This window comes from Pinus tabuliformis, chromosome 1_2 (assembly GCF_031772625.1).
Source record: "Pinus tabuliformis cultivar Carrire ecotype Pingquan chromosome 1_2, CPIR1, whole genome shotgun sequence".
In the NCBI taxonomy this organism is placed as follows: Eukaryota; Viridiplantae; Streptophyta; class Pinopsida; order Pinales; family Pinaceae; genus Pinus; species Pinus tabuliformis.
The window spans coordinates 511,349,041-511,360,554 of record NC_142298.1 but is presented as its reverse complement, the minus strand read 5'-3'; positions in this window follow the sequence as shown (position 1 = coordinate 511,360,554).

Genomic DNA, 11,514 nt, shown 5'->3' with positions numbered 1-11,514 from the left:
TTTCGCGTACAAAAAACTCCCTTTTTGCCTAAAAAAGGTTGGGCCTACATTTTAGAGGGTGATGTCCTATGCGTTTCATGAAATTCAAAACATTGTTCAGCCTTACTTAGATGACCTTTCCACTCATTCTCATAAGCGCCATGATCACCTTGATCATCTTCGACAGATTTTTCTTCCCTATAAACACTACAACATTCGGTTGAATCTGCATAAATGTTTTTTCTGCGTCGAATCTGGATGACTACTCTGCTTTATTGTCTCTAAGGAAGGCATTCACCTTGATCTGCTTAAATTCGAGGCCATTGTTAATTTACCCCCTCCATCTTCATTGCACTAACTGCAGAGCCTGTAGGGAAAAGAAAATTTCCTCCGTCGTTTCGTACCAAATTATGTCGAGCTAAATTCAAGATTCACCCTATTGCTCAAGCAAGGAACACCCTTCATTTGGGATTAGATTTCCCAAAAGTCTTTTGATAAACTTGAGGTTGTTCTCATGAATGCTCCTTTGCTGCATCCCTCGAATTATCATCAAGATTACTTCCTCTATCTAGTTATAGCCTCTAGTACCATTGCCATGGTGTTGGTAAGAGACGATGATGAAGGTAGTGAGCACGTTATTTACTACCTCAGTCACAATCTCCTTGACACTGAGACGCATTTTGCTCATGTTGAGAAGTTGGATTTGGCTGCCATACAGGATGTTCAGCGCTTTGGAACTACATTCTCTTACGCACTACCACTGTGATTTCTGAATCCAACCCCAGGATCTACATCTTGACTCATCCATTGCTAGGGGGAAAGTATTCTAAATGGATTTTCATCCTTCAAGAATTCGATTTGGTGTTTGCTACTTCCAAATCTAAGAAATATCTAGTTTTTTCTAAGTTGATTTGCTCCTTTCCTTCTACGTCTCTCCCCGCTGGTGCATATGAGCAGCTCCTAGATGAGACTCTTTTCCTGATTAGCACCCTTGACCTGTGGTATGGTGATATCATCATGTATCTCCAGACATCCATGTTCCATTCCACGTTGACTAAGGATGATCGTTGATGCAGTCGGCATCAATCCTAACCCTACGGTATTGTCGGAGATACTTTATACCGTTTTCGTGTTGATTATGTTATTCACTGATGTATTACTCTCAAGGAGGCTGAGAGAGTTCTCAATGACTACCATTCTAGGTCATGTGGTGGTCATATGTCTGGATATGCTAATGCTAAAAAAATCCTTTGCACTGGTCATTTCTGGCCATCCATCTTTAAGGATTGCATCCTTGCCATTTGCAAGTGTCATGAATGCCAAATTTACCAGCAAAAGATGCGCGCCCCACCCACTCACCTACACCCTATTATTACAGTTGGTCCTTTTTCCAAATTGGGCATTGACTATATCATATGTAACCCTCATTCGACTGGGGGGCATGGTTATATTATCGTTACTGTGGATTATTTCACCAAATGGGCCGAAGTGATGCTTACATACTCTACAGACGGTAAAATGACGACTCAATTTCTATTCAATCACATTATTTCCAAGTTCATCATACCTCAAGCCATTGTCACCGACCATGGCTCCCATTTCCGAGATTACATGATGGCTGAGTTGACCTCTACGTTGGGTTTATGCCATGATGGATCAACCCCATATTACCCTCAGGCCAATGGTAAAGTTGAAGCTGTGAACAAAGTTTTGGTTACAATTCTTCAGCGTACTATTCGGATGCATAAGTCAAATTGGCAACTCATGCTCTTTTCAGCTCTGTGGGCTTACTGAACCTCGAACAAGGACACAATTGGTTTCACACCATTCTAGCTAGTGTACGGTGTGGTAGCAATGTTACCGATTGAGTGTGAAATTCCTTCACTCAAGCTAGCTATCGAACTTCTCCTCAAAACCTCAACTCAAGAAGAGCGCATCTTGTATTTAGAACGACTGGATGATACTCGACGCCTCACTGCCTTGGTCATCGAAGTATAAAAGAAGTGAGTCAAGTCCCATTTTGATCAGTCAGTTTCCCCTCACGCATTTTCTCAGGGTGACTTGGTTTTACTATATAGTCAAGCTAATGATAAGCTGGGGGCATGCAAGTTCAAACCCATGTGGCATGGGCCCTACATTGTTAAACGTGTGTTGCAAAAAGGGGCCTACGAGCTAATTTATTATGAACGCAATCCTTTAGAAAAGCCCCGAAATGGGCTTTATCTCAAAAAGTACTATGCTTAGGTCATCTTGCATGGTCACTTGTGTACATTAGTGTGTCATTCATTTTTGTGTATTGTGGTTTGGTGTGTTAAGTTTTCAAATAGATTTCTTGTTTACTATGTTTTTTTCCCTACTTTGCAAATGTTTGTGACTCCTCACATCAATTTCACTGATGGTGCTTTTTGTAGTACCCAGAATCTATCCTTTGTAGCATGGGCCATTTATGATTGTCACGGTGAGTTGACTGATCTTCAAGGTATCTTTTTAGGTCATACAACTAATAACATTGCTGAATATAGCGCAATTATCGAATTGTTGTCAGAAGCCATTGCTCTTGACATTGGGAATTGGTTGTCAACTTGGATTCACAACTTGTTGTCCTTCAACTCAACAGTCAATATTCCGTCAGAAACCCTCAGATATTGAGAATGTATCTACGTATTCGTCTATTGGAGAGAAATTTTGATTACATTACATATCATCATATTCCTAGACACATGAATACATTGATAGATGCATTAGCTAATTATGTGGTCGATAAACATTTACGAAACATGTGAATAGATAAAACAAATCATTTGTACCATAGTAATAAAGAAAATATAGTATATATATATATATATATATATGGTGATAATGTTTGATACATCAAAAACCCAAAAAATAATACATGTGTTCCAATAACATCCACGGCTCGCAAGTCTCATATATCCATGGCACACAGGCCTAAAAAATGTAAATGCTAGACCTAAGAACTAATTAACATGGTGATCATGGTAACATGTAAGTGCTCATGCTACACAAGTCAGCAATCGACAGATCCGTTCAGATACCCTCACCATATGCCTCTGGTACTGGCGTGGAATGTTTCCCACCTAGGCATACTCTGGGATCCCATGAGTCAACCCCTTAAGGTTCCTCGCAATCTCCTCCTCGTTTTCGCCCCCTTCCTGATAATGAGTGACATAAAACTGGTGAGCGATGTGCCTAGCTATTGGGGACATCCCAGCAGGATGCTCTGGTCCAACATCTGCTTTGATAAAATGAAATGTTATAAACACATATATATATCAAAAACAATTAAAGATCAAAAAATAAAAAAATTGAATTTTTACCTTCATCATCGAAATCCTCTCCATCTGGGAGCAGGTTATCCAGATCTCCGTGGAAGTCGATACTGCTGTAAGGCCAATCCTCCACTACAATCAACTGTCATTGTAGCCACGAGAAAAAGGCGGGCTTGTAGGACATATGCTGGCCCCTAGTGATTCTAGGCATCAAACGATTCCAACAGACCATCTGCGGGTCTTGTGGCATCGGCGGATCCACCTCAGTTAGCTTGTATTGGAATAAGGGAACCCGCTCTGGGAAGAAGGTCACTAGCACAGATCCAAAGCAAAATTGCTTCAGATTCCACGCCTTACCTTTTGATAGCTGGCATTTCATGTTGATCTTCATGGCTTCCACCCAATTGAACATCGTCAGTGCTATACAGTTGATAGCATACAAAAACTTCCACTTGTTGGTTTCATGCTTTGTTTGGGACCTAGCCACTCTATTGATGGTCAACAATAGCACTCTCAATGTAAGATCTCACACAGTCACAATCTCAATCTTGCCACTTTTTGATTTAAGAGCTCCTGGGCAATGTTTGGCAAGTAGCATGGATATGCTTGCCCCAATCAACGTTCACCCATATAGATTGACAGGTTCCCCTCTCCGGGATAGTCCTGTGATGAAATAAATGTCTAAAGTTTCCAACTCCAACTCTTGGTCACCAACGACAAAAATTTTCCGATTCATGTCTCAGAGACTGATTAGGTATCGAAGCAGTTCAGGTTGAGCCCACATCCCTGGTGTGAGAAAGAACTTGAGCAACCCACAGTTCCTCAAGGCATCCAAGCAATTTGGATCAACCACTGTTTGGGTGTCCACATCCTCGTGCCCACGTTCCTTCCAATCCACCATTTTTGATGATTCTTTCCTGCAAAAACCATGTATTCAAGTCAATAATCATTTTTGACAACTGAAATTTGGATTCAAATGGTGGATTTAAGAGAAAAAATGATTTTTTATTTGTTCAGGGCATCGACGCACATATTTTAAAAACATTTGTGCCGACAGCACAATTCGTAGTTTTAGCAACCCCATGCCGATGTGATTCCGTTTCTGGAAATCGTGTCGACCAAGGGCGAAATATTTTTATCAAAACCTCCCTTAGAAATCTAAAAAATGGATAAAACAGGAAAAAGAAATATGGAAATGGAGCTTAAGGGCTTGGCTCTTACCTGCAACTAATGACTCATCGAATGAGCTCTTGGATCTTTCGCGATCTACTATGGAAAAATTAGGGCAAAAGTGGGTTCAAAACTCTTCACATAAACGTAAAATGGTAAATGGTAAAAACTAGTTACTTTTCCCTGCTTTTATTCATTTTTCATGAACTATTAGGGGTTTTAAGTATTTTTGACCTATTTTTCATTAGGAATTGGATAATGCCTTTACCTTTTGTGCAGTTATAGGTCATGGATTTTCTATGATGGTACTGAGTCACATTTTAGCTCTTTTCTTGACTCGAAAAACTCAAATGAAAAGATTGCCAAGTATTTTTCCCTTTTGAATTGTAAAAGAGAATAAAATGGGGGGTCCACTTTCAAGCTCTTTTCCAACCCTTTAAAAACGAAAATATTGTTGATCTCTTGTCATTTTGAACTCGTTAAAGGCTACGAAAATTCGCTCACGCAGTATATGTTTACCCCTTTTCAGGATAGGATGCACTATTTACAAAAAAGGTACTCCTTGACTGAAATGGTCAAGCGGTTCTCTCAAGTATAGTTTTCTACATATTCGGGCTCGAGAGACACAAATGTACAAAAAGGGACCATGTGGAGTTTTATTTTCCTTCTCATTTTCAAACTCTCTAAATGTGAAAAGGATATCGAGTTAAACCTTTGTCGAACTCGTTAAAACATTAAACGACATTTGATCTATTGCCATGATGATCATGAGCTTCTCCTTCCTTGGGCTCATTAATCTTACTACGTTGGATTCATCCGAAGGATGAACTTACAGTGCAAGCATATGTTGTCCCCTTCAAACTTGCGATAAAAAATATTTCAGGTTCTTGCCAGAAATAGTGGGGGGAAATTTGGAAATTCGATCAGTCGTGTCGGGAGCTCACTCTTGAACATGACACTTTATGTTCGTGTCAGGTTGGATATCTGCCTTTTCATCGTTGACCTTCCTGGGTGGGGCCGTTCATTTTTTCTTTCCATTTGATCTCTGCCACGTCATCATGACCACCGATCCTATGGGTCCAAAAGCTGCCAAACTCCAGAATCGTGTTGCCAATATGTTCAAGAGCTATTCCCTCTGTAGTTACACTTACTCCTGGTTCTCTGTATCATCCAAAATAATTTGTATCCCTTTGTCTCATGTTGATGATGTGGGATACATCATGGCCCTCCTTCGACATGGTCACTTCCTGTCAACTTCAACTCATTATCCAGGAAGTTGGTCGAGGGACTCCCTTCCAGTACCTTAGAGCTTGCATGTGCTAGCAGCAAGTTCTTCGCACTCGACGATAAGTTCACATTATTGGCCTTCGATTAGGTGATTTCACGGGTGTTTTAATTTAATTCCTTCATTCACATTCCATGAACTGTGCTGCTAGTACCTTGAGAACCATTGTCATTACTGTTGGTTTCTTTCGCGCTTGTTAACAGCTTACATCATTAACTGGTAATCAAGTGATTTTCGAGCATGTTCGATGTCAACACATCTATTCTCATGTTAGAATCTGTACTTTGATCAGGTCGTGTTGGAGCACAAGACCCTGGCCTCATATTACAAAAGTCCAAGTTGCAAGGTGATGTGACATGATCATGTTGATATACATGTCTCTTTCAGATGGATGGCTGCAACCATAGCTTGGTTTCATTGTGATCCTTTCTACTGGATCGCTACGCCCATACCTTGGATCCATTTACATGATCATTTTCTGGATGGTTGCATCCATACTATGATTCATGTATCGTTTGACAGAGTTTTCAGTAAAGTATATGTATATGTACTTGCTTGTAGGTTTTCCGATGACAGACTTTGGTTCCCTGCACTGAGTAATAAAGCATTTCACCCCTCACTCTAGTTCGACCTTCACGCTTTAGGGGGAATCTGTTACACAACGTTTTGTCGTCGTCCCTGTACTCCTAGTTCCTTGATCCTGAAGGACCTCTATAGCGAACCCTTCATGCTTTCCCATCATGAAGAAACTCCCATTGTGTCCCTCTTCATGAGTAGAACAATTCCCCTTTGCATCATTTTCCCAAAATCTTCTGTTTTTCCCAATTTACAAGATCGATAGTAATGACCCGTGTCCTCCTTGTGCTGATATGTAGGGATTACAACTGTCCCTAGCACCGATTGGAGTGACTAAGCCTTTTTCTAGTCACTCCGATCCTCTTCTGTAAAGTGTTTTAAATAAGGAGCCAAAGCTTCCAGCTCTAGAAGCTTTGTAATGGAAGTGTTGAAGAGGCAAATCAACTCTACGGATAGAGGCGATCCCTACTAGCCCAGAATGGGACTAGCAACAATCAATCAATGCTACTGTGCAAGTTCCTAATTGCAATTAAAAGAGAGGCAAAGAACACCTATTTGGATTCCAATGCTATTGTTTGATGAAGAGATGTCGCTCTCGCTCCTTCGCCTTGGCCGGTCACAATCTTCCGCGATCTCTGCGAGTAGATACCTGCACACACGAAGAGAAAGACAAACACAAGCGTGAAATCTAATAAAAGCAATTATACATCAGTCAGAAAGGATGTAATTCACATTAACCATTGCAAGACAAATGAGAATGGAACCATAACAGTAGTCATCTATTATTAAATCAATAACAGAGAAAGGTACAACCAATGTTCTGACGCTGAGTCCTTCTCTTGAGGGTCCAGCCAACGAGTCTCTTAAGAATTCACCCTTGGAGGTAAGTTCTCCCAACACAAAAATCTCTCTCTCACACAAGCAATACTCACAACCTTCCTTAAGCTTCCTCTAGCAAAACCACACTTGTCACACCAACTACCTACTAGCAGCAATCCAAGCACTATGAATTCCACACTATCCAAAACTAGCTGCTCATGGTAATGGTGGAGGTTTAAGTAGAGAAGGAGTCTCCATGGATGGTGGGAGGACAAGCTTATCTTCAAGGAAGGTGGTTCCAAATGACGAACAAACATGCCATAGAAGAGAGGGCGATACTCACAAGGCTAACAACTAGACTTGGAACCATCTGGAAGGCTGGATGTTGGAACAAATTCGCCCAAACTGGATCAGCGCGGGTGTAACACTGAACTGACGCGCTGACAGTGCATCACATAAATAGATCAGACTGTGTTAGCGCGGCTTGATACTTTCATAGGCTGCGCTGGCGCATAAAATTCGACCAGCGCGGGAAACCCGTGTGCTTCCGCGCTGGCAGTGCACCAGTAACACTATAAGCCGCCAGTCAGCGCGGTTATTTTAATGACAGACGCGCTGATGAAATAAACTTAGGCAAAGTGGGTCATTTGGCCACTCTAGAGAGCATGAACATGGCGGATTTGATTTCATGGCATGGTAGGGAGACTGACAAGGAGACAGTGACAATTTACTGCGTAACAGATGCCCCCTAAAGCATGAAGCCCGAGAGAGTGGGAGGGGTGAAATGCTTTACAAAACCGCTGAACTAGAACACCACGAGGAAGGACCTGCATGAATGTACAACTGATATCTCGATCACATGTAGTCTAGGCATGGGCGCAGCCATCCAAAAGACATACGAAGAAGGTCTGTGGTATGGATGCAGCCACCCAGCTAAAGAGACCATAAAGATAAGAGGGTATGGTCGGAGCCATCCCAAAGACTCAGGTATGGGTGCAGTCATCCATCAATGAGTCATGTAATAACAATCCACAAAATCGCAGCCTGGTTCATAACAGACAAAAACCAGGGTCTTGCGCTCCATCCCAACCCGAACAAAGTACAAGTTCAAGCATGTGAATACATGAGCTGAAGTCGAACATGCATGAACATCGTCTGATTACCAGTCAATGATGAAAACTGTTAACAGACGCGAGAGGTACCACCAATGATGACAATGGACCTCAAGGTACTGATAGGTACAATCCGCGGTGTGTGAATCAATGAGCTGGTGTCGAACACCCGCAGAATCATCCGATCGGAGGCCAATGATGAAAACCTCACGTCGAACACGAAGAACCTGCCATTGAGGCATGCAGGCTCTAAGGCACCTGAAGGGAGTCTCTAGGTCACTTTCCTGGATAATGAGCTGGAGTCGACAGGAAGTAACCTTGATCGAAGGTGGGCCATGATGTTTCCCACATCATTGACACAAGACAGAGAAGGATAAAATATTTTGTGTGAGACATTAGAGGGAGGTGGTAATCTTGCAGAGGCTAACTTCTCTTGAACATATCGGCGGCACAACGGCGGATTTGGCAGTATCTGACATCAAATGAGCAGAGGTCATGGTGAAAAAGCAATGAGCGGATGAGAGGTCAAATAGGATAACCCAAACCCACGGAGGCTAGTGTAAAACAAGATGAGAAATGCCCACCCAGACACGAATGCAGACGAGTGCCATGTTCAAGAGCGACATACTGCCGACACGACCATTATTACTGTTTCATTTTCCCCACCATTTCTGGTAGGTACCCCGATTATTTTTGGATGACAAGCTTGACGGGGATAGCATATGCTTGGAGAGTGTCATTTCGACGATGTCCGATGTCATTGAATTTTAACGAGCCTGACAAAGGAGGAGCTCGGCGTCTTTTCTTGTTTAGAGAGTCTAAAAAGACAGCGGAAAAGGAAACTCCAGGGGGGTCCTTTTTCGTAAAGTTGTGTCTCTCGAGCCCGAAAAAGTATAAAACAATGCCCGAAAGAACCGCCCGACCATTACGATCGAGGAGTACTTTTCATGAATAGTGACTTCGACCTGAAAAAGTAAAAAAGCGGTCGGAAGTACGTCGATTCAGAGACAATAACGAGTGCGAAACGACAAACACCCAGCAATCTTTTTAAGTTACACAGTCGGAAAAAGAGCTTAAAACGACCGCCTCTCATTCCCTTTAACGAGCCGAAAGGAAGCTCGGTCATCTTTTCTTGATTTATGTCGGAAAAGAGCTTAAAGACGACATTTTTGGGACCAAGTGTACAAAGAATTGTTATGACCACGCCGGTTACTATAACCTACACAAGAACACCACCCGCATAAATCCGTTCGATATGCATAAAAACATAGTGAAACATGCATGAAGGCATAATTCAGTGACATTAGTGCTAAATCCATGGTGAAACTGTGACAAAAACCCACATTGATAAGAAATTGTAGCTAACTATGAATTTTTACCATAAATAGGGGGGTAAAAGTCATTTTTTTACCATTGTTACCATTTTGAGTTGTGAAGAACGTTGAGGAGCTGCAAGGTTGACGGAGCGATTTCCAGCCCATACAGACACCATTCATCCGACAGCTTGTTCCAGGTAGGTTCTCCTCTCCCTGCGTTTCATTTTAAGCCTTTTTTTGAGCAATTCCACGGTGGGATGTGGCCCTTTGGGCGAATTTTTTGAGCGTTGGTGCGCTCTCGGTCAGCGCGGGTTTCCCGCTCGGGTCCGCGCTGATCGATTTATATTTACACGTACCACCTCATGGGTCAGCGCGGAAAACACGTGTGCTTCCGCGCTGACCCAGTGAAAAAACAACGGTGCGCCATTTTCAGCGCGACTGTTTTAGAAACAGTCGCGCTGGCGCCGTAAAGATTTATTTTTAAAGAATTGAACGTACAAATCTCAACGGTTAGCATCCTAATGTTTTTTCATGGTCTTGCAGGGCAAAATGTATTTTGTTTGGCAAGAGAGATCTCACGATGATGAGGATATAACCGCCTATGCACTTGCCGAATGCCGAAATGCAATGCGAGCATGCGGTTTCTTGAAATTCTTCCTTACTCCGTGCCTGAGGGCGCAACCTGACTTGCTTGAGCTCTTAATCAGAGCTTGGAATCCAGTGGATGGGAAATTCACGATCCGTGGCCAGGACATTGAGTTTGATTCCATGGACATTTATTTTTTGACTGGATTGTCACGCCGGGGCCAGATGCCCATCCTAGAGGGGCAACGTCCCAGCGGTGAGACTCTTGATCAGCTCATGGCTCGAGTGTGCCCACGGGCTGTGAAAACACGGATCGGGAAAGTTGGTATCCCGACAGTGGAGGACATGCCCCTTCGCGCCATACTCTTTCTAGTGACACGGGAAGCGGGCTCTTTGGCCAATCATGAGGCCTCAAAGACCCAACTGTTACTGGCTCTGGAGTGCTTACAGCCCACCATTTTCAACTGGGCAGCAGCTGTGACCACTAGCATGAAGAGGCAACTTAACAACTGCTGACGCGGAGAGTCGAAGCAGTTTGCATATGGGTCGCTTCTACTGCCGCTCATGCTGGAGCGGGTGCCGGCCCTACAGCTACAGACCATGGCCGTGGATCCACCTAGAGGTCCTCGAGAGACGAGGGCCAGTCGATGGGCCCGCGTCATGCCACGTGGAGGTGGAGGCCGCCCAGTGTCTTGGGGAGTGTATTTCCGAGAGTGGTTGGATCGACAGGTTGTCATCGTGGAGGACTGGCCATATGCTGGCATGGACTTCCGCAATGATCCTGACTTGCTACTGCCCGCGGGCAGGCACTGGGACGATGGAGGTATGACACTTGATCTTTTTTTAATATTTTTTTAATGTTTTTTGATTTTTCATGTACATGTCTTGATAAATGTCACGGTGTGCAGATGTGGGACCCGTGAGACCCATTGGCCTAGCCCCAATGGCACGGAGAGAGGGGCAAGGAGCTGGAGCCTTGGCCCTAGTTCCTCCAGGAGTTGATACGTCGGAGACTGTAGCTCGCAACCTCGAGGGTTTGCTGGAGGGGGTGCCAGATTACCAGGGGGTCGAGGAGGTCCCTATAGAGCATCAGATCCACACAGTGGGGGTGGCACCCAGGATGCACCGCCTTTTGAGGCGAGTGGCACGGGCAGCAGTATGCTATAGAGAGCATAACCCAGATCAGTAGTCACCTAGGTTTTACTTCCACTGATGTTTTGAGAGACATATGTCTCGGATGTACTGAGGACACCGGCTTTATTTTTTGGACATATACACTTATTTTTGAGTGCCTCAGTGCGCCACACGATATATATATATATATATACTGTTTTTGGATGGATCGTTTCACATGTGATGATGTTTTTTAATATGTTATGCAA